This window comes from Setaria viridis, chromosome 3 (assembly GCF_005286985.2).
Source record: "Setaria viridis chromosome 3, Setaria_viridis_v4.0, whole genome shotgun sequence".
Lineage (NCBI taxonomy): Eukaryota > Viridiplantae > Streptophyta > Magnoliopsida > Poales > Poaceae > Setaria > Setaria viridis.
The window spans coordinates 24,311,836-24,316,726 of NC_048265.2; positions in this window are offsets into that span (position 1 = coordinate 24,311,836).

The window sequence follows — 4,891 nt, forward strand, 5'->3', positions numbered from 1 at the left end:
ATCCGTTGGAGGAAAAGTGAATATGACGGATCAAAATGTTTGATCCTTTGTTGGAAAGATGGCTTGAATTTTGGCAAGGTGAGCAAGGATTTTCTTGGTTTTGAGAGAGAGCCAAATAGGATTACATTATTTGTTAATGCTCATCTCATACTGATTTTCAACCTTCAAAAAAACCGATGCACTATTCCAACTACAATCACATTAAATGAAACATAAAATTCGATCCACCTTGGCCTCTCGAGCTATGTGAGTAGGAGAACAACATAGCAAAGATAAACGATCTAATTAATCTCCCTAAGAAAAGCTTTGAACTCTTAGAAACGGCAAAATAAAATCATGCAACTCGATTGGCAAAGTGACAATACATCATCGGCACAATGATTAGAAATAGCGATTCTTGGCGAGGTACAAATGTATGATCCGTTGTTGGAAAAGTAAATAGGATGGACTAAAATTTTCGTGACATATTGATTTTCAACCACTCAAAAAATCGATAAGGGAAGATAGTCATTTATTTCTAAATACACAGTACAAGATAGCCGTTGTTTCTAGTCCATTGTGGTGCAGTGGGATAAGAATAAATAATCACATGACAAGACATGGCATGGAAGGCTATGACGCAACATCATGACCAGAGAAACCAAAGCACCAAGGAAGATGAACATATTCTTGCTGATGTCCCATCACAGAGCAAACGGAGTAGGAAAAAAAGGGGATTGATTTTTGGACTAGAAAATAGGGGATCGATCTTTCCATTGATCTTACAAATAAAAGATAACAGCATAATAAAGATGGCTAGGGTTCCAATAAAATCTAAAGTTACTAATTAACAATATAGCAAAGATAACAGCATTGATCTTCCACAGACGCGGCTCGCTCGCTCCATCCACCCCTCGTTTCGGGCCACAACATGGTGGCGGCTCCACTTCTTCTCGTTCTGGGCCACGACATGGTGGCGGCTCCACTTCTTCTTGTTCTCACCCCTTAGGGGCACAGAAGTTGCCATCCCCGGGACGTGGTCCTTGACCTCATTTAGGATCCTCCATCGATGCGTCGTGCTAGGGCAGATGGGGCACGTGAAGGTGTTGTCAATGCGGTGGAAGACGCACAGAGCATCGCCCCGGGGGAAGGGCGTGCGGTAGCCGCGGCAACGATCGTCAGACTATACCATCTCAATCTGGGAGTCGGAGTCAGTCAAATGCATCAGCTGGAAGGGTCACCGTCAAGGTCAACTTCCGAGGTGGCGACGAGGGTGCGGGGGTGGAGGAAGCCTCCCCCACCGCTGGAAGAAGCTGGGAACGCGCCAGGAAGCCCCCAGTGGCTCTGCGGCGACCATCCGCAAGCAACAACGGGTTAAGTTCGGCGGTGTCAGAGCGTGATCCGACAACAAGTGCAATGGCCACCCGAGGTCATCAGCGTCGGAGCGGGATCCCAACGCGGAAGCGCCGCCATAGTGGGATGACCCCACCGTGTGGACTTAGTGCCGTAGCGCTGCCATGAAGTTGCCAGTAGTGGCGCGCTGGTACCACAGTGACAACCTGCCACGAGAGCGCGATGATGAGGACGAGGCGCTGGAGGATCGTTCAATGCATGAGGGGGAGCCGGTGGGGGAGAGGCGGCGCGACGGGGAGCCGGAGGAGGCGGGGGCAAAGAGGAAGACGGATCGCTTCATGGTGTCAGCTGGTCTGCTAGGGTGAGGCACGCGCATCGGGGATGAGATGGTAGTGGAACTGGCGATGACACCAATGGTAGGGGAAATGGCGATTAAATAAGGAGTTCCTCGCCTTCCATGGGAGGTTGCACTGGCTTCCCTGGGAAGCTAGGCAACCGGCGCCTCTCGAGGATGGCAACCAGCTCCTTGAAGAATGTGCGGGAACAAGAACCGGTACGGCAACCGCCAGAGGCCGTGGCATCGAACATTTGATCTGAATGCAATTGGTTCTGATTCTTGGTGAATCTAGAAGGAAATTCCATTGTTGGAAAAGTAAATAGGCCGGACTAAAATTTTCGATCCATGGTTTCATTTTTATTTGTTGATGTGGCACTCTTGGAAGCAAGAAAGTAAAATCATGCAATGAGATTGGCAAGATTAACAGTACATCATCATCACAATGTTCAGAAACATAAGGCAACATAACCAAAGTGACACTTTCTCTTCTTGGCGAGGTGTATAGTTAGATGATCCGTTATCAGAAAAGTAAATAGGACGGAGTAAAATTTTCGATCCTTTGTCGAAAAGGGTGAGGGATAGGAAATAGAACGAACAGAGCAGGAAAATAGGGGATTGATCTTCCATCCAAAAGGAAACGGACCAAAATGTTCGATCCTTTGTGGGAAAAATGGTATGAATTTGGCAAGTTGAGAAAGGATTTCCTTTGGTTTTAGAGAGAGCCAAATAAGATTACATTATTTGTTAATATTCATCCCATATTGATTTTCAACCTCTAAAAAAACAGATGCACTATTCCAAATACAATCAAATTAAATGAAACATTAAACAGAGTAGGAAAATAGGGGATTGATCTTCCATCGAAAGGAAACAGTCCATTGATCTTACAAACAAAAGATAATAATATAGCAAAGATGGCTAGGGTTCCAATGAAATCTAAAGTTACTAATTATTAGCATAGCAAAGATAAACATAAGGCAACATAACCAAAGTGATACTTGCTATTCTTGGTGAGGTGTGTATAAGATTATGGGCCTATCCAGTACGGTTCATCAATGATCATGGGCGGTGCTAGCCCATCGAGTAGGAATGGGTCCAGCAGGACCCCCTCGCTCACTGGGACTATCGATGCGGCAGGCACTCTTAACATCAGTGGCCAAGCAGCCGGCCACGGGATCCACGCGCAGCTGGCCCGGCCTCTAGGGCACTCCACCCACTGCACGCCAGCTTTAGGTGGTGACGGCACCTGGTGGGAGACGGGGGTCACGGTATTCTGGCGGTGGTGTTGGGGCTTCCCCGACTGCTCCTCAATTGACCACCTACGACCCCCGCATGTGCTGCAGAGCGTGAGGGGCCCCATCGGGCTGGTCCTCCACTGCGACACCTTCATCGCGCCACAATTACCACATCTCCTCGCCGTCACGGTGGCCAGCGGGGACGGTGGGAGGGGGAGCGTCAAGGATGGCTATTGTGTCGCTTTGGCTCGAACACGAGGGACATGAGGAATGGCGCCGTCCATTGGGGGAGATGTTGGTGGAGGCAACGAATAGGCACCGGGAGTCGCGTGATAGCAAAGAAGGAATAGTGAGGTTCAGAAGGTGATTAAATAAGGAGTTCCTCACCTTCCATGGGAAGTTGTGTTAGCTTCCCTGGGGGCAACCGACGCCTCTCAATTTGAATGCAATTGGTTATGATTCTTGGTGAAGCTAGACAAAATTTTGTTGTCAGAAAAGTGAATAGACTGGACTAAAATGTTATGAGTGTGGAGTTAGTCGAAAACATTTGAGTAGCGCAGTGGTGGATAGCAGTTGTCGCACAAAAAGGATTGCCTTGACAAGTCTTGGCAAGCAAGGTTAGTGGTTAAGCTTGGGCAAGACAACCAAGCAAACCTAGAGTTTCATCCATGGTTTCATTTTTATTTGTTGATGTCGCACTCTTGGAACAACAAAACAAAATCATGCAATGAGATTGGAAAAAGTGAGTACATCATCAACACAATGTTCAAAAACATAAGGCAACATAACCAAAGTGACACTTGCAGAATACATCATCGGGAAAATGTTCAGAAATATAAGGCAATCCTAGGTGCTGTTGATGCTCGTTATTGACATACTTTTAGTGCCATTTAAGTGTTGTTTTCACACATATTCTTAAACTAACCCACCTCTTGGCACCTACAATAACCCCATTTTCGCATGGGCATTGTATTTTGGAGGACATTCTATTTTTGCAAGAAATTAGACCTAAAAGTATATTTTTGGATAAAGCCCCGAATGAGCAACGAACCTATCAAAGACGAAGGCCAGCAGGCTCAGAAAGAGCCCCGGCTGATCGACCTAGTAAAGCGCAAGCCGATCGGCCAAGGGTATTCTGACCTCCTTTGACACTCATTTTTGCCAAGCACTCCTACAAGATTACTTAAAGGCTAAATTTTCTAGGATATGATAAGATGAGCTCAGGATCAAAAGAGGATCAAGTGAAGATTTGGAAAGACATCAAGGATCACCCTCATCCTGAAGCTATCGACGTGCCAGGGCCACATGCATGTGAAAATAAACTTCCAGAACATCAGAGGAAACTTGGCAATGAAGTTGGGTGTGAGGGGATAAAAGGAAGGGCCAGCCTGATCGGCCTGGGGCTTTCCTTCCTCCCCTCGCCTTTCAATTTCTGTCATGGGTCCTCCGGACTATAAATATGCCCAAAATCCTATTGGCAAGGAGATCCATCCACCAGATCTCAACAGAACTACGGACGCACACCAGAGGGAGCTGAGGGCCACTGCAAGTCTTCGAGGTTGTCTAGGAGATGGCTTAGGCTAGATCCTAGACGCCATAGTCATCCCTGAGAGGCGAAACCAATGTGGAGTTCTGGAGCCAAGCCTTATGATCATCAAGGCTTATGTACACACGATGGTGGTATCAATCTAATATTGTGCTTACTTTTATCTACTATGATGCATGCTTATTCTCATATGTCTAGCGAGCATATGTTCTTAGTTGGAATATATGTAATCATGGTGATTAGTTTATATCTTGCGGATACATCTTAGTAGTTCATAGGAAGTTGGTGTAATTAACTTCGCGTGGTGACATCATGTGGGAGGGAAAAGACCGAATGATTGTGTAATGTTGAGTAGGATCGATGGCGAGTATTATGGGAGTCGTTTGAGTTAAAGCTTTGGGAAACCGGAGGTGTTAACACGCACCTCGCAATGGTGACCAC